Raw genomic sequence first — 18,647 nt, 5'->3', positions numbered from 1 at the left:
GGAGGCTGAGGCGGGTAGATCAGCTGAGGTCAGGAGTTCGAGACCAGCCTGGCCAACAGAGTGAAACCTCATCTCTAAAAAAAAAAAAAAAAAAAATTCGCTGGACATGGTGGCACACACCTGTAATCTCAGCTACTTGGGTTGAGCCAGGAGAATCACTTGAACCTGGTAGGCAGAGGTTGTAGTGAGCCTAGATCACGCCATTGGACTCCAGCCTGGGTGACAAGAGGGAAACTCTGTCTCAGAAAAAAAAAAAAAAGGTACCGAGACCATCCTGGCCAACACGGTAAAAGCTCATCTCTACTAAAAATACAAAAATTAGCTGGGCATGGTGGCACATGCCTGTAACTCCAGCTACTCGGGAGGCTGAGGCAGGAGAATTGCTTGAACCCGGGAAATGGAGGCTGCAGTGAGCCAAGATCGCATCATTGCACTCCAGCCTGGGCAACAAGAGCGAAACTCCATCCCAAAAAAAGATCAGTACCAACAAAGCTTGCTACGTAACAGGAGATCAACAAGTGGTAGCTATTATTAATATTCTTACTGAAGTATTATTAGATGTAGTTTTGTTAGAATGCAATGAATCTCAATTCATCTTCATTCTGTTTAAATCTCTGTAGTTGAATGTAACATTGTCACCAAACAGAACCTGAATTTGGTTTCTGGAAGCTATTTCATCACTAAACGAATAATGTAAAATGTAATTCACTGTTTTCCATGCAGCCGGGTGACAGTGTTCTTGGTTAGGATTACCAGCCTGGCTCTCCAGTTCTGTGTTCTGCTAAGGTAGGTTCTTATACCTGGCAGCTCAACATGCATTTCTTACCTGTGGAGATGGCTTGGGTGCTCTCTGGGATTCCTGTTATATGTTTAATTGCAGCCTGCCCCATTTTTTCTGCCCCTATTATCAAGGGCAATCACCTGCTTTACTTCTTTGCAAAGCCAAAAGTCTCAATACAGTGAAGATAGCTGTGGATAAACTGAGTTTAACTTTTAATCCACACTTACTTCTTCTGGCATAGGTAGCCATTAAATGGGAGACAATGAAAGGACCAGTGTCTCAAATTACAGACTCCCTGGAGACCAGTCCCAACAGTCTAGCACTAGATAATAACTGCAGGGCTGAGGGTGACAGGCATGCCCAACCTGATTATTACTTAATATGTTATTTCAGATTCTGTCCTAGAAATTCTTAGCAGAAACAGTCAGTTAATAACTTTAATTCTTAAAAAACCTGAAAACTGAGAATCTACTTAAGTGATGGTGAAGGACAGGAAGCTGCAACATGCCGTGTAATTAGCCGAACTCAAATTCACCAGCTTCTACTACAGAAAGTCTGTGCATAGTAAGTCATTTTTCCTTACTACAGGTTAGATTCCCATGAAATATTTTTTCACCAAAATTGCAAATTAACATGAATTTTAAAAATAGTCAACAAGGCCAGGAGCTGTGGCTCACGCCTGTAATCTAAGCACTTTGGGAGGCCAAGGTGGGCGGATTACCTGAGGTTGGGAGTTCAGGACCACCCTGACCAACATGGAGAAACCCCATCCCTACCAAAAATACAAAATTACCCAGGCGTGGTGGCACACGCCTGTAATCCCAGCTACTCAGGAGGCTGAGGCAGGAGAATCCCCTGAACCTGGAAGGCAGAAGTTGCAGTGAGCCGAGATCAGCCATTGCACTCCAGCCTGGGAAAAAGAGGGAAACTCCGTCCCAAAAAAAAAGAAAAAAAAAGAAAAAGAAAAATGGTAAACATTATTTATCTACCAATGATGGCATTAATAACTCTTACTATTACTTCTGAACTGTTTTTGTAGCACTCATTTAGTCATGGTAAAAGAACTAAGGTTCTCAAGAGAAGTGAGTTGCCCAGAGCCAAGAAGAACCCAGTGCCAAAATAAGAATGAGAGTTCAAGGATTAGTGCCTTCTGGTGCTAGGCTTATGCCAAAGATTTCTTGTAGTAAGTAATAAATTAATGTATCACTCAGTGTATTGATTTTTAGGCCCAGATCTTTCCGATACTGCAGCCAACCTCTCCTGTACAACCTGGTTGGTAATATCATCTTTACCTTCTTCACAATTGGTAAGTGTATCTACTACAAATAGTAGCCAGACGCTGCTAGAACAAAGATTGCTAGGACAGGGCTCTCTGCTCTTCAGGAACTCACAGAATAAAACAAAACAAAAAAAAAAACCTCACATCCAAAATTCAGGTGAAGGGAATCTTTAAAAACTTTTTTAAGTATCTCTTTTAGTTTGTTTGTTTTATTTGTTTTGAGATAGAATTTCACTCTTGTTGCCCAGGCTGGAGTGAAATGGTGCAATCTCAGCTCACTGCAACCTTTGCCTCCTGAGTTCAAGTGATTCTTCTGCCTCAGCCTCCCGAGTAGCTGGGATTAGAGACATATGCAGCATGCCCAGCTAATTTTGTATTTTTAGTAGAGCCCGGGTTTCACCACCTTGGTTAGGCTGGTCTCAAACTCCTGATCTCAGGTGATCCACCCACCTCGGCCTTCCAAAGTGCTGGGATTAGGGGCATGAGCCACTGTGCCCAGCCTCTCTTTTAGTTGTTCTATAATTTGAGTACGAAACCAAATTAAGTTAAATACAAATTCCTTCTGTCGTAAAATTCTTTACAGTTATAATATTAAAGAATGAGGTTTAGTGATCAAGAGATGATTCTGGGTAGAAAAACAAGGACAATGACAACTTGAAGTCAAAAACTGATATAGGGCTGGGCCCAATGGCTCATGCCTATAACCCCAGCACTTTGAGAGGCTGAGGTGGGAGGATCATGTGAAGTCAGGAGTTCAAGACCAGGCTGGGCAACATGGTTAGACAGCTCTACAAAAAACAGAAAAAGTTAGCTGAGCATGGTGTCATGCACCTGTAGTCCCAGGTACTTGGGAGGCTAAGGTAAGACGGTCACTTAAGCCTGGGAGGTAGAAGTTGCAGTGAGTCATGTCATTGCACTCCAGCCTGGGTGACAGAGGGAGGCCCTATCTCAAGAAAACAAAAACAAAAACAAAAACAAAACAATGACACAGAAGAGTTGGTCTCCATTCTCAACATTCTGAAATGTGGAGAAGTTTGAGAAATATTTTAGCTAACAGATCTTAGTTATATTTTCCTTTGAATGTGCTTTTAGGAGTGATGTATAATTTCAGCAAAAATTATGTCAGGATTTTTAAAAATTAAAAAATAGGGCCGGGTATGGTGGCTTACGCCTGTAATCCCAGCACTGTGGGAGGCCAAGGCAGGTGGAGCTAATTCTTATTCTGGCACTGGGTTCATCTTGGCTCTGGGCAACTCACTTCTCTTGAGAACCTTGGTTCCTTTACCATGACTGTAAATGAGTGCTCCTGACCTCACTCCTGAGATCAGGAGTTTGAGACCAGCCTGGCCAACATGGTGAAACCTTGTCTCTCCTAAAAATACAAAATTAGCCAGGCATGGTGGCACCTGCCTGAAATCCAGCTACTCAGGAGGCTGATGCAGGAGAATCACTTGAGTCTGGGAGATGGAGGTTGCAGTGAGCCGAGATCGCGCCACTGCACTCCAGCCTGGGCAACAGAGAGAAACCCTGTCTCAAAGAAAAAAAAGGTCGGATGCAGTGGCTCACACCTGTAATCCCAGCACTTTGAGAGGCTGAGTCAAGTGGATCACAAGGTCAGGAGTTTGAGACCAGCCTGGCCAATATGGTGAAACCCTGTCTCTACTAAAAAAATACAAAACTCTGCCAGGCATGGTGGCTTGCGCCTGTAATCCCAGCTACTAGGGAGGCTGATGCAGGAGAATTGCTTGAACCTGAGAGGCAGAGGTTGCAGTGAGCTGAGATCACACCACTGCACTCCAGCCTGGGCAATGGAGCAAGACTCCATCTCAAAAAGAAAAAAAAAAAAAAAAAAGGTGGGCGTGGTGGCTCGCATCTGTAATCCCAGCACTTTGGGAGGCCAAGGAGATCAAGATCATCCTGGCTGACATGGCAAAACCTGGTCTCTACTAAAAGTACAAAAATTTAGCTGGGCGTGGTGGCATGTGCCTGTAGTCCCAGCTATCTGGGACTCAGCTACTCAGCTGAGGCAGGAGAACTGCTTGATCCTGGGAGGCAGACACTGCAGTGAGCCAAGATCATGCCACTGTACTCCAGCCTGCGTGACAGAGCAAGACTCCTTCTCAAAAAAAAAAAAAAAAAAAAAAAAAAAAAAAAAAAGGCATACAACCTATGTCAAAGGAAAAATCAGTCTGCCTAGACTGGGCATTTCTGTTCCACAGTAGGAAAGCAAGGAAACAAATTGTATTTAAGTTTGCATTCAATAATATGTTTCTAGCTAGGCACGGAGGCTCAACCCTATAAACCCAGCACTTCAGGAGGCCAAAGTGGGCAGATTATCTGAGGTCTAGAGTTTGAGACCAGCCTAGCCAACACAGTAAAACCCCGTCTCTACTAAAAATACAAAAGATTAGCCGGGCATGGTGGTGCACACCTATAATATCAGCTACTAGGGAGGCTGAGGCAGGAGAATTGCTTGATCCCGGGAGGCAGAGGTCACAATGAGCTAAGATTGAGCCACTATACTCCAGCCTGAGTGACAGAGTGAGACCCTGTCTAAAAAAAAAAAAAAAAAAGAATATGTTTCTGAGATGATTAAACCTAAAAACTGATGCCGTTCCTCTGTCCTTTCAGGTTTTACTATGCTGTTTGTTCAGATGGAGCCAGTGCCACAGGCCCTGAAGGGGATGTTTTCTGCATTTGCTGTAGGATCCTTCAGTGAAGGAGTCTGCACCGTGGTGTTAACAGTTTTGGCAACAGACTGTACGTTTTTAAATACTGAATTTCTAGAGGCTCATATCAATCTGAAAGTTTAGCTATAAATAATATGTCTTCAATATTTATTTTCTATTGACACCAAAAATAGAAATATGTAGAGATGAAATTCCTAATTAGGCACATGCTATCGGTAAAACATTTCACTGGGGAAAGTTTAAAAATTCCACAAGATTTTTCTTTTAAAGTAGGTGAATTCTACTTTACTAGAGTTTTGAAAAGTAGTTATTAATCAACAGTGAAACTGAGGCTGGGCACAATGGCTCATGCCTATAATCCCAGGACTTTGGAAGGCCGAGGCGGGTGGGTTGCTTGAGCCCAGGAGATGAAGACCAGCACAGACAATGTGGCAAAATCCTATCTCTACAAAAATTAGCTGGGGGGGAGTGGGGAACAGCTGGGCACAGTGGTTGGCACCTGTAATCCCAGCACTTTGGGAGGCCGAGGCAGGTGGATCACCTGAGGTCAGGAGTTTGAGACCAGTCTGATCAACATGGAGAAACCCCATCTCTAAAAAGAAAGAAAGAAAGAAAGAGCCGGGCGCGGTGGCTCAAGCCTGTAATCCCAGCACTTTGGGAGGCCGAGGCGGGTGGATCACGAGGTCAAGAGATCGAGACCATCCTGGTCAACATGGTGAAACCCCGTCTCTACTAAAAATACAAAAAAATTAGCTGGGCGTGGTGGCGCACGCCTGTAGTCCCAGCTACTAGGGAGGCTGAGGCAGGAGAATTGCTTGAACCCAGGGGGCGGAGGTTGCGGTGAGCCAAGATCGTGCCATTGCACTCCAGCCTGGGTAACAAGAGCGAAACCCCGTCTCAAAAAAAAAAAAAAAAAAAAAAGAAAGAAAGAAAGAAAAAAAAAATTAGCTGGGTCTGGTGGCATGTGCCTGTAGTCCCAGCTACTTGGGAGGCTGAGGCAGGAGGATTAGATGAATTGGGGAAGTCAAGGCTGCAGTGAGCCATGCTCACACCATTGCACTCCAGCCTGGGTGACAAAGCAAGATCCTGTATCAGAAGAAACAAACAAACAAACAGTGAAGCGGTTGGATTGGGTTTGACACAGTAAACAACAAGACTTCTCTCTCATACTAAATTGGCACCTCCATTTAAATCCTTGTGGCAAAATATTTTTAACACGTTCCCATTAAAAGACAAAGTATTCCTTACAGTGTCTTCTCTCTCTCAACTATAGGAAAAAACAACCCCCGAACTTTATTACTTGTCTGTGCTGCTTTCAGTGAGCAGCTTAGCTTCTATAGGTAAGCAAGAAAACTTCCCAAGTAACCTGTCCTTGTCAAAGGCTTACCAGTCCTTCAAGGCAAGTAACTACTCAATCAGCACTGTGATGTTGCAAAGGGAATATTAAGCTCCAGTTCCTTTTTTTTTGTTTTGAAATGAAGTCTCACTCTGTTGCCCAGGCTGGAGTACAGTGGCATGATCTTGGTTCACTGCAACCTCCTCCTTCTGGATTAAAGCAATTCTTCTGCCTCAGCCTCCTGAGTAACTAGAATTACAGGCGTGTGTGACCACACCTGGCTAATTTTTCTATTTTTAGTAGATATGGGGTTTTGCTATGTTGGCCAGGCTAGTCTTAAACTCCTGACCTCAAGTGATCTACCCATCTCAGCCTCCCAAAGTGCTGGGATTACAGGCGTGAGCCACCGCACCCAGCCACTCTAATTCCACTTAAAGCAAGAGATCCAAGAAGCTAAGAAGTATGAGGCCGGGCGCGGTGGCTCAAGCCTGTAATCCCAGCACTTTGGGAGGCCGAGGAGGGTGGATCACGAGGTCGAGAGATTGAGACCATCCTGGTCAACATGGTGAAACCCCGTCTCTACTAAAAATACAAAAAATTAGCTGGGCGTGGTGGCGCGTGCCTGTAATCCCAGCTACTCAGGAGGCTGAGGCAGGAGAATTGCCTGAACCCGGGAGGCGGAGGTTGCGGTGAGCCGAGATCGCGCCATTGCACTCCAGCCTGGGCAACAAGAGCGAAACTCCGTCTCAAAAAAAAAAAAAAAAAAAAAGGGCCGGGCGCGGTGGCTCAAGCCTGTAATCCCAGCACTTTGGGAGGCCGAGGCGGGTGGATCACGAGGTCAAGAGATCGAGACCAGCCTGGTCAACATGGTAAAACCCCATCTCTACTAAAAATACAAAAAATTAGCTGGGCATGGTGGTGCGTGCCTGTAATCCCAGCTACTCAGGAGGCTGAGGCAGGAGAATTGCCTGAACCCAGGAGGCGGAGGTTGCGGTGAGCCGAGATTGCGCCATTGCACTCCAGCCTGGGTTAACAAGAGTGAAACTCCGTCTCAAAAAAAAAAAAAAAAAAAAAAAAAGAAGTATGAAGGCCGGGCGCGGTGGCTCAAGCCTGTAATCCCAGCACTTTGGGAGGCCAAGGTGGGTGGATCACAAGGTCAAGAGATCAAGACCATCCTGGTCAACATGGCGAAACCCCATCTCTACTAAAAATACAAAAAATTAGCTGGGCATGGTGGCATGTGCCTGTAATCCCAGCTACTCAGGAGGCTGAGGCAGAAGAACTGCCTGAACCCAGGAGGCAGAGGTTGCAGTGAGCCGAGATCGCGCCATTGCATTCCAGCCTGGGTAACAAGAGCGAAAACTCCGTCTCAAAAAAAAAAAAAAAAAAAAGAAGTATGAAAAGCAAAGCAAAGCCAATAAGGGAGGGAAGGGTTAGGATGGGTTATGAGAAGCCATCCTTCTCATGTTACTTCCCCTGCATTTAATGAGATCCCATTCTTCATCCTGCAGTGCTTTTCTCAGGCCTGGGGCTGATCTGGCTGGTCAGGGTGACCTGTCGAAGGCCAGAGGCTAACCCAACAGTCTGAACCATCTGGGTCCTGTGTTTCCTGCCCAAGATACACGTCTCTAGAAGGCTGGGCCTGTCCCAGCAGCACTGCCACCTGTCAGCAATCACACGACCATCTCCTATCCTGCTATTTCAGCTGAACAGCAGAGCCAATGACACGAAGCATGTCAAAAACAGTCATTTACTAGAAAATTACATTATACCTGGCGCGGTGGCTCATGCTCATTCACACTTTGGGAGGCCAAGGTGGGCTGATTATTTGAGGTCAGGAGTTCAAGACCAGCCTGGCCAACATGTTGAAACCCTATCTCTACTGAAAATACAAAAATTTTCCAGGCGTGGTTACGGGTGCCTGTAATCCCAGCTACTTGGAATGCTGAGGCAGAGAATCTCTTGAACCCAGAGGCAGAGGATGCAGTGAGCCAAGATCGCGCCACTGCCCTCCAGCCTGACAGAGCCAGATTCTGTCCCAAAAGAAAAAAAAAAAGAAAGTTGCATTTAAGTATTAATGAACACTCACTGACAATGGATAAAAAGAACAGTTCTGCTGAAATCACAGGACTGACATCATAACCAAATTCACCTCAAATAAAGAGCTCCAAACAAACGGACTGACATCATAACCAAATTCACCTCAAATAAAGATCTCCTAACAAACAGGAAATTATTTGACAATGATTATTTTGACTTTCTAAACCTCATTTTTTTGTTTAATGAAGCTTACTGGCATCAGCTGGAAGACTGCTATAGAAATAAGTGCTGAGCCAGGCGCGGTGGCTCACGCCTGTAATCCCAGCACTTTGAGAGGCCGAGGCGGGTGGATCACGAGGTCAAGAGATCGAGACCATCCTGGTCAACATGGTGAAACCCCATCTCTACTAAAAATACAAAATATTGGCCGGGCGCGGTGGCTCAAGCCTGTAATCCCAGCACTTTGGGAGGCCGAGGCGGGTGGATCACGAGGTCAAGAGATCGAGACCATCCTGGTCAACATGGTGAAACCCCGTCTCTACTAAAATACAAAAAAAATTAGCTGGGCATGGTGGCACATGCCTGTAATCCCAGCTACTAGGAGGCTGAGGCAGGAGAATTGCCTGAACCCAGGAGGCGGAGGTTGCGGTGAGCCGAGATCGTGCCATTGCACTCCAGCCTGGGTAACAAGAGCGAAACTCCGTCTCAAAAAAAAAAAAAAAAAAAAAAAAAAAAATACAAAATATTAGCTGGGCATGGTGGCGCGTGCCTGTAATCCCAGCTACTCAGGAGGTTGAGGCAGGAGAATTGCCTGAACCCAGGAGGCAGAGGTTGCAGCGAGCCGAGATCGCGCCATTGCACTCCAGCCTGGGTAACAAGAGTGAAACTCAGTCTCAAAAAAAAAAAAAAAAAAAAAAAAAAGAAAGAAGTGCTGAAAAAGAGAAAGGAAAATAGAAATCTTAGTAACTAAGTTTAGTTTCAAAAGAACCCAGTAACTCAGACTGTATATTTGAACAAGATCAATTTATTGCTTCTTTAAAAATGCAGTGGGGCTGGGAACGGTGGCTCATGTCTATAATCCCAGCACTTTGGGAGGCCAAGGCAGGGAGATCACCTGAGGTCAGGAATTTGAGACCAGCCTGGGCAACAAGAGTAAAACTCTGCTTAAAAATAGTAATAATAGGCCGGGCGCGGTGGCTCAAGCCTGTAATCCCAGCACTTTGGGAGGCCGAGGCGGGTGGATCACGAGGTCGAGAGATCGAGACCATCCCGGTCAACATAGTGAAACCCCGTCTCTACTAAAAAATACAAAAAATTAGCTGGGCATGGTGGCACGTGCCTGTAATCCCAGCTACTCGGGAGGCTGAGGCAGGAGAATTGCCTGAACCCAGGAGGCGGAGGTTGCAGTGAGCCGAGATCGCGCCATTGCACTCCAGCCTGGGTAACAAGAGCGAAACTCGGTCTCAAAAAAAAAAAAAAATAGTAATAATAACAAAATGCTGAAGTATTTTTGGTAAGGACTAGTTACTCACAGATGGGCTCAGTGTCATTAAGGACTGGATACAACTTCATTTTGAGACAGGGTCTTGCTCTGTCATCCAGGCTGGAGTGCAATGGCACAATCACTGCAATCTCTACCTCCCGGCTCAAGCGATTCTCCCACCTCAGCCCTCACCCCAAGAAACTGGGGCTACAGGTATGCCCTGCCAGACCTGGCTACTTTTTTGTATTTTTATTTTTGTAAAGACAAGGTTTCACTATATTGCCTAGACTGGTCTCGAACTCCTAGGCTCAAGCAATCCACCCGCCTTGGCCTCCCAAAGTGTTGGGATTACAGACATGAGCCACCTTGCCTGTAGAACTCTATTTTTTTTTTTTTTTTTTTTTTTTTTTTAGACGGAGTTTCCGTCTTGTTACCCAGGCTGGAGTGCAATGGCGCGATCTCGGCTCACCGCAACCTCCGCCTCCTGGGTTCAGGCAATTCTCCTGCCTCAGCCTCCTGAGTAGCTGGGATTACAGGCACGCGCCGCCACGCCCAGCTAGTTTTTTGTATTTTTTTAGTAGAGACGGGGTTTCACCATGTTGACCAGGATGGTCTCGATCTCTCGACCTCGCGATCCACCCGCCTCAGCCTCCCAAAGTGCTGGGATTACAGGCTTGAGCCACCGCGCCCGGCTTAGAACTCTATTTCTTAAGGAAAAGAATAGTACTGGCTGGGTTCAGTGGCTCACATCTATAATCCCAGCACTTTGGAAGGCCAAAACGGGCAGATTACAGGTCAGGAGATCGAGACCATCCTGGCCATGGTGAAACTCCATCTCTACTAAAATACAAAAAATTAGCCAGGCATGGTGACACGTGCCTGTAGTTGCAGTAAGCCAAGATAGTGCCACTGCACTCCAGCCTGACAACAGAACAAGACTCTGTCTCAAAAAAACAAAAATCAGTATTAATGGGCAAGAGGAACATATTCAGTATAAAATCTGCCAAAGCATCTATGATAGGCATAGCACCTGAGCAGGTGGAAAGAACTGTTCATCTGCTCTCTTCTGGAGAGGAAGTTGCCTAATATATACCCACTATCCCTTGACGCCACCAATATTTTCCGATCACCTTCCACATCCTAGACAAAGCACTAAGTTAGGAATTAGAAACTTGAGCAATCACACAGTAAGAATGAAATTCCTTTGAAGTAATTCTATTACCATGATTAACAGAAATGATTTAGAAACAACACAGCTTTTACATTCTCTAGACCTCATCAATCAATTTTTTTTTTTTAGACAGTGTCTCACTCTGTTGCCCAGGATGGAGTGCAGTGATGCCGCTGCCACCGCCACTTCCTGGGTTCGAGCAATTCTCCCCCTTCAGCCTTCTGAGTAGCTGGGATTACAGGTGTGCACGACCACACCCGGCTAATTTTTGTATTTTTAGTACAGACACAGTTTCACCACGTTGGCCAGACTGGTCTCAAACTCCTGACCTCAAGTGAGCCACCCGCCTTGGCCTCCCAAAATGCTGGGAATCCAGGCATGAAGGCATGAGCCACCGCATCCAGCGAGAATGTTCTAAGCAAAGGTAATGCAAGAGTCCTAAGGCAGATGCGGGCCTGTCATGCCGCAGGAACAGATGAAGCCCAGCATGCCTGGCACAGAACAACTGAAGGAGGAGAAACAGCAGACACAGAGAGGAAAGAGGAAGACACTGCAGGGCTTTGGGCAGAGGAGTGACATATCTGACGTATTTTTAAGAATCTCTCTGGTAGCTGATGCTGAAAGCAAAACGTAGGGAGAGGCAAGAGGGCAAGTGAAGACACAAGATGGGAGACTACTGCAATAATCCATGTGAGAGGTGATGCTGAGCTGGCCCAGATGGTGGCAGCAGAGTGGTAAGAAGAGTCATTAGATTCTGGGTGTATTTGGAACATACAGCCAACGTGATTTGCAATGGATGGAATGTGGGCTGTGAAAGAGTCAAGGATGGCTCCACAAGTTTTTGGCCTAAGCAGCTAAAAGAACAGCACTATCTTTAATTGAGAAGGGAATGACAGTGAAGTATGATGGCGTGTGCCTATAGTACCAGCTATCCGGGACCTTGAGAGCTTGTTTGGAGTTCTAGCAGGGGAGTGCAGCTACTCATATACCCCAACCAAAGACCGGTCCTCCTCTACTGGGGACAGTCATTCTCTTTGACGGAGGGCGCAGCTTCAGGAGGGACATACATGGAGCGGTGAGGGAGGAAGGGGACACCCGCCTAGTCAGCCAGATCAGCCGGATCAACCCTGGTGATCAACAGCATGACAGATGTCACAGACAGAATGCCCTCACATACTACTTGGGAGGCTGAGGTTGGAGGATCACCTGAGTCTAGAAGTTCAAGGCTGCAGTGAACCATGATCATGCCATTGCACTCCAGCTTGGGCGACAGACCAAGCCCACACGTCTCCAAAAAAAAGAGTAACATGGCTATGGAGTAGGCTTGAGGGGAGTATCAGGAGTTGAGTTTACCGAGTTAAGTCTGAGACACCTATTAGATATCTATCCAAGTGGTGACACTAAGTAGGCAAATGGGAGAACAAGCTGAGTTCAGGGGAGAGGTACAGATGTAAAACAGACTAGAGATTTGGATATATCTGCATATAGATGGTGGATTTGTCTGCTTGGGCTGTCATATTTAAAATACCATGGACTGGGTGACTTAACAGAATTTTACTTTCTCATAGTTCTGGAGATTAGAAGTCCAAGATCAAGCTTTTGGCCATGTTGGTCTGTGGTGGCAGCTCTCTTCCTGTCTTGTAGATGGCCACCTTCTTGCTATGTCCTCACATAATCTTTTCTCAGTATGGAGGAGTAAAGGGCAAGATCTCCATTAATTCTTCTGTTAAGAACACTAGTCCTGGGCCGGGCTCACGCCTATAGTCCCAGCACTTTGGGAGGCCGAGCAGGTGGATCATGAGGTCAAGAGATCAAGACCATCCTGGTCAACATGGTGAAACCCCGTCTCTACTAAAAATACAAAAATTAGCTGGGCATGGTGGCGCATGCCTGTAGTCCCAGCTACTCGGGAGGCTGAGGCAGGAGAATTGCTTGAACCCAGGAGGCAGAGGTTGCAGTGAGCCGAGATCACACTATTGCACTCCAGCCTGGGTAACAAGAGTGAAACTCCTTCTCAAAAAGAAAAAAAAAAAAAAGCCGGGCGCGATGGCTCAAGCCTGTAATCCCAGCACTTTGGGAGGCTGAGGTGGGTGGATCACGAGGTCAAGAGATCGAGACCATCCCGGTCAACATGGTGAAACCCCGTCTCTACTAAAAATACAAAAAATTAGCTGAGCATGGTGGCGCGTGCCTGTAATCCCAGCTACTCAGGAGGCTGAGGCAGGAGAATTGCCTGAACCCAGGAGGCGGAGGTTGCGGTGAGCCGAGATCGCGCCATTGCACTCCAGCCTGGGCAACAAGAGCAAAACTCCGTCTCCAAAAAAAAAAAAAAAAGAACACTAGTCCTATCGGATCAGGGCCCCACCCTTATGACCTCATTTAACCTTAATTACTTCCTTACTCCAAAAACAACTGCACCCAGAATAATAGCTTTGATTCTAAAAGTTCATGTTCTTACCCTTTATGCAAGACTTACAATGGTACAAGCTATTTAAGGCAGACATTTAAAAGAAGACCAACGGCCGGGCGCGGTGGCTCAAGCCTGTAATCCCAGCACTTTGGGAGGCCGAGGTGGGCGGATCACGAGGTCAAGAGACCGAGTCTATCCTGGCCAACATGGTGAAACCCCGTCTCTACTAAAAATACAAAAATTAGCTGGGCATGGTAGCGCGTGCCTGTAATCCCAGCTACTCGGGAGGCTGAGGCAGGAAAATTGCTTAAAACCAGGAGGCGGAGGTTGCAGTGAGCCGAGATTGTGCCACTGCACTCCAGCCTAGCGCCTGGCGACAGAGTGAGACTCTGTCTCAAAAAAAAAAATAAATAAATAAAAATAAAAGAGGACCAACTGTTGGGAGAGTCTCTGGCTCCCGGTACTTCTTGTTAGCCGCTCAAGTTTCAACTGGCCCAGCAATTTCCCTGCCTAGCTGGAGCAACTTGGGCTCTCCGGGCTCCCATCCCAAGTCCAAGCTGAAGTGTCCTCAACTCCTCCGGCTGCCAAGGAGCATTTATCTGGTTTCCCAGTGACTCCCAGGCTGAAGGTTACTTTCCCCAGTGCTGTCTCCCATGGTTTCCTAATATTATTTATCTTTCTCCAGTTTCTTCTCTGCCTTCTGTCTGAAGGTGTATATTCTATTTTTGTTTTCAGAATGAATTTCTCTTATGCACTAGAAATATGTTTTCATCATCCATTAACTCTAAATGAGAACCTAAAGGTATATAAAAACACCCTTAGCATAGAACTGCTGAGTGACTAAGTTACAGAGAAGAAGAGGCAAATACCGCCATTGCTTCTAAGACTGCACATGCTAAAACTACCACAAATGCCAGAACAGAACATTGTATTATCATTATCAAAATTAGGGAAAGGCCAGGTAATTCCATCATGCCTGTAATTCAAGCATTTTGGGGGTGTCAAGGTGGGAGGATTACTTGAGCTCAGGAGTTTGAGACCCACCTGGGCAACATGACAAAACCACATCTCTACAAAAAAATACAAAAACCAGAGGATGTGGGGCATGCACCTCAAGTCCCAGCTACAAGGGACACTGAGGTGCGAGGATCACTTGAGCCTGAGAGATTGAGGCTGCAACAAGCTGTGATCGTGTCACTGCACTCCAGCCTGGGTGACAGGGCAAGACTCTATCAAAAAACAAAAACAAAATTAGGGAAAGTACACTGTGAACAAGTGTTTATTCAGCAAATTTTTCTTTTCTTTTTTTTTTTTGAGACAGAGTTTCGCTGTTGTTATCCAGGCTGGAGTGCAATGGCGCTATCTCGGCTCACCGCAACCTCCGCCTCCTGGGTTCAGGCAATTCTCCTGCCTCAGCCTCCTGAGCTGGGATTACAGGCACGTGCCACCATGCCCAGCTAGTTTTTTGTATTTTTAGTAAAGACGGGGTTTCACCATGTTGACCGGGATGGTCTCGATCTCTTGACCTCATGATCCACCCGCCTCGGCCTCCCAAAGTGCTGGGATTACAGGCGTGAGCCACTGTGCCCGGCTATTCAGCAAATTTTTCAATTTTTTTTTTTCTGAAACGGAGTTTCTCTCTTGCCCAGACTGGAGTGCAGTGGCATGATCTCTGCTCACCACAACCTCTGCCTCCCAAGTTTAAGCGATTCTCCTACCTCAGCCTCCTAAGTAGCTGGGATTACAGGCATGTGCCACCATGCCCAGCTGATTTTTGTATTTTTTTTTTCTATTTACTGTATAGCTAGAAGCACTATTGGAGTAGAGATTTTTGTATTTTTAATAAAGACGGGGTTTCTCCATGTTGGCCAGGCTGGTCTCAAACTTCGAACCTCAGGTTGATCCACCTGCCTCAGCCTCCCAAAATGCTGGGATTACAGGCATGAGTCACTGCACCTGGCCTCAAATGATTTTTTTTTTTTTTTTTTTTTTTTTTTAAGACAGAGTTTTTAGCCGGGCGCGGTGGCTCAAGCCTGTAATCCCAGCACTTTGGGAGGCCGAGGCGGGTGGATCACGAGGTCAAGAGATCGAGACCATCCCGGTCAACATGGTGAAACCCCGTCTCTACTAAAGGTGCAAAAACTTAGCTGGGCATGGTAGCGTGTGCCTGTAATCCCAGCCACTCCGGAGGCTGAGGCAGGAGAATTGCCTGAACCCAGGAGGCGGAGGTTGCAGTGAGCCGAGATGGCGCCATTGCACTCCAGCCTGGGTAACAAGAGCGAAACTCCGTCTCAAAAAAAAAAAAAAAAAAAAAAAAAAAAAAAAAAAGACAGAGTTTTGCTCTTGTTACCCAGGAGTGCAATGGCGCAATCTTGGCTCACCGCAACCTCTGCCTCCTGGGTTCAGGCAATTCTCCTGCCTCAGCCTCCTGAGTAGCTGGGATTACAGGCACGCACCACCATGCCCAGCTAATTTTTTATATTTTTAGTAGAGACGGAGTTTCACCATGTTGACCGGGATGGTCTCGATCTCTTGAACTCGTGATCCACCCGCCTCGGCCTCCCAAAGTGCTGGGATTACAGGCGTGAGCCACCACACCCGGCTCAAATGATTTTTTATTTATTTATTTATTTATTTATTTATTTTTTGAGACGGAGTTTCGCTCTTGTTACCCAGGCTGGAGTGCAATGGCGTGATCTCGGCTCACCGCAACCTCTGCCTCCTGGGCTCAGGCAATTCTCCTGCCTCAGCCTCCTAAGTAGCTGGGATTACAGGCATGCACCACCACGCCCAGCTAGTTTTTTGTATTTTTAGTAGAGACAGGGTTTCACCATGTTGACCAGGATGGTCTCGATCTTTCAACCTCGTGATCCACCCGCCTCGGCCTCCCAAAGTGCTGGGATTACAGGCTTGAGCCACCGCGCCCGGCCTCAAATGATTTTTTAAAGTATATTTTCCTGTTTTGTTTTGTATGGCACTAACTCTGTAACTGTTGTGTTCCATTTTACCCAAAGCATTGACACTTCCACACATATTTATGAATCAAAATTTAAAGATTAATGCATAAACAGGCACTTACTTTAATTTTCTTTTTGATTTTTTTTTTTTTTTTTTGAGATGGAGTTTTGCTCTGTCACTCAGGATGGAGTGCAGTGGTGTGATTGTGGCTCACTGCAACCTTTACCTCCTGAGTTCAAGCGATTCTCAAGCCTCAGGCTCCTGAGTCCTGGATTATATGAACCATCATGCCTGGTTAATTTTGTATTTTTAGTAGAGACGAGGTTTCACCATGTTGGCCAGGCTGGTCTTAAACTCCTGGCCTTAAGTGATCTGCCCACCTTAGCCTCCCAAAGTACTGGGATTACAGGCATGAGCCATCATGCCTGGCCAACTTTTACAAGGGAAATTCTTGGAATCTGAAGTGTCTTGCAAGGTAGGAGGCTATTGCAACCATTCCAACTAGTGTGTCAACAGTCTTCTCTAAGGTGGGCTAGAAAAATGGTTTCACAGTCAGGTACCGTAGCTCACTCCTGTAATCCCACCACTTTGGGAAGCAGAGGTAGGTGGATCACCTGAGCTCAGGAGTTCAAGACCAGCCTGGCCAACATGGTGAAACCCCGTCACTACTAAAAATACAAAAATTAGCTGGGATTGGTGGCTAGTGCCTGTAGTCCCAGCTACTCAGGAGGCTGAGGCAGGAGAATAGCTTGAACCCGGGAAGTGGAGGTTGCAGTGAGCTGGATCCTGTCACTGCACTCCAGCCTGGGCAACAGTGTCTCAAAAAACAAAAACAAAACAAAACAAAAAGGGTTTCATACCCAAATTGTAACTCTGAAAAACAACTGATGGTAATAAGAGATTTCCAGAATCAGACAGAACCAAGAGAAACAATTAGTTCTGGTAGAGTTCTGTGACAATCAAAGTTAGAAGTCTGTCCTCGGTAGCTGAAATATAACTAACTTCAAAGACTCCAGGCCTGGCGGTGGCTTGTGCTAATAACCATAACACTTTGAGGGACCAAGGCCGGAGGATCGATTCAGCCCAGGAGTTCAAGGCTGCAGTAAGCTATGATCGCACCACTGCACTCCAGCCTGGGCAACACAAGCTCCTGTTTTTTAACAAGACAGTGTTACTAAAAAAAAAAAAAAAAAAAAAAAAAAAAAAAAAAAGCCATTACAGGTGGCTCACACCTGTACTCCCAGCACTTTGGGAGGCTGAGGCAGGCGAATTACGATATCAGGAGTTCGAGACCAGCCTGGCCAACATGGTAAAACCCCATCTCTACTGAAAACACAAAAATTAGCCGGGCGTGGTGGCACGCACCTATAACCCTAGCTACTCGGGAGACTGAGACAGAAGAATTGCTTGAACCCAGGAGGCAGAGGCTGCAATGAGCTGAGACCATGCCACTGCACCCCAGCCTGGGTGACAGGGTGAGGCTTTGTCTCAAAGAAAATAAAAGACTGCCCCTATGAAACAATTCTACCATGAACACTGATGTTGTCCTGTGGAAGATGGACTGAGAACATCATTAAATGGTTTCCACCCAGTTTCTGGGTAATTTTATCTTTAAGTTTTTGATATGGGAGTCTCGCTATGTTGCCCAGGCTGGGCTCAAACGATCCTCCCACCTCGGCCTCTCAAAGTGCTGGGTTTACAGGTGTGAACCACCGAGCTGGTCAAGGGTAACTTTTTAAGTGCTGCCCAACAGCTCATTACCTCCTTCTCAAGGAGCATGAGTGGCAAACCACTTCCAGGAACGTGGAGGTGGTCTTTTACAGATTTGGAAGGAAGGATTTATGAGGAAAGGGAAGTCATTCAGAATGAAGGATTTCCTCCTCTGACGCCCAGCAATCCCTCGTTAGGCCTAAGGGTGCCAGACCTCAGGACTTTTCTAGAAAGGGATTTTTCCTCTCCAAGGTGAATCCATCCGTTCCGAAGGTCAGAAGCCATTTTACCGAAGTTTTTGGTTCCACTGAAAAAAATTAAGGGTCAATCAATGCTCCTTGCCCCAAACTTGAATATGCGCCTGCCTCGGGTCATGTTCTACCCTAAAGACTCCACTATCTTGTACTCCCCTATGTCTGGGACGAAAAGGGGTCCTGGAGTGACTCTCCTAGAAACCAGTTTCTCAGGGACTCCTTCCGGGGAGCTTACCGCGCCCTCACTGTCCGCCGGTCCCAATGCTCCCGGAGACCACCCGCGGCCCGGACGCCAGCGAGGAGAACACCTCGGTCGCACTCTCATTGGTTCCAGGAGGCCGGAAGTGCGTGCGTCCGGCGGAAGTGCTCCTCCGGCGCGGTCCGCCAGGCCGGGGCCCTCAGGTAGGCGGGGCCCCCGGCCCTAAACTCTGGGACTCGCGGACGGGCCGGCGGCACAGCTGGGATCACGGGGACCTAAGAAGGTTGTCCCAGTTTTTGTCTGGGAGGGCCGGAAGGAGTTTCGGGGACCGTGGGT

The 18,647-nt window shown here is 46.7% G+C and overlaps 1 protein-coding gene across 2 annotated transcripts in view; it reads right to left on the bottom strand.

The window, feature by feature from the left end:
- The window catches only part of NMNAT1 (nicotinamide nucleotide adenylyltransferase 1), a 38,497-nt gene extending 19,896 nt beyond the window's left edge, over positions 1-18,601 (bottom strand). For both annotated transcript variants that reach the window (XM_074380041.1, XM_003927912.4), the window contains exon 1: positions 18,348-18,601. The gene's annotated coding sequence lies outside the window, so the exon portion shown is untranslated. The remainder of the gene's footprint in view (positions 1-18,347) is intronic.
- Between the last annotated feature and the right edge of the window lie 46 nt (positions 18,602-18,647).

The sequence above is a fragment of the Saimiri boliviensis genome, chromosome 11 (genome assembly GCF_048565385.1).
Source record: "Saimiri boliviensis isolate mSaiBol1 chromosome 11, mSaiBol1.pri, whole genome shotgun sequence".
In the NCBI taxonomy this organism is placed as follows: domain Eukaryota; kingdom Metazoa; phylum Chordata; class Mammalia; order Primates; family Cebidae; genus Saimiri; species Saimiri boliviensis.
Note: the sequence above shows the minus strand (reverse complement) of the source record. Positions and strands in the feature narration are given on the sequence as shown.